The sequence below is a fragment of the Trypanosoma equiperdum genome (genome assembly GCF_001457755.1).
Source record: "Trypanosoma equiperdum strain OVI genome assembly, contig: ctg_1053, whole genome shotgun sequence".
Lineage (NCBI taxonomy): Eukaryota > Euglenozoa > Kinetoplastea > Trypanosomatida > Trypanosomatidae > Trypanosoma > Trypanosoma equiperdum.
This window is the reverse complement of record NW_027123009.1, coordinates 10,445-10,767: the sequence shown is the minus strand read 5'-3', so window position 1 is coordinate 10,767 and position 323 is coordinate 10,445.

Genomic DNA, 323 nt, shown 5'->3' with positions numbered 1-323 from the left:
AAAAAAAAAAAGGGAACACAACGAATTTTGGGAAAGGGGGGAAAAGAGGTACCAATAGGAGGAAAAAAAGCACGACGCAGTGACCATCAATGACCACCGCACCCAGAAGACTTTGCTACCGCGCGGGGACAGCTACGCCGTGCATGTAAGGAGAAAAATAAAAAAAAACAATGACCAACAACTGCACACTGCAGAGATTATCCCACCAAAGTCAGTGTCATTGGATGAAATTGACAATAATTCTGTAATCGCGATAAGCTGAAACGGATAAGGGAATCTTGGCCCTGCTAAGAGCTGAGGCTCCTCCTCCTCCTCCTCAGGTG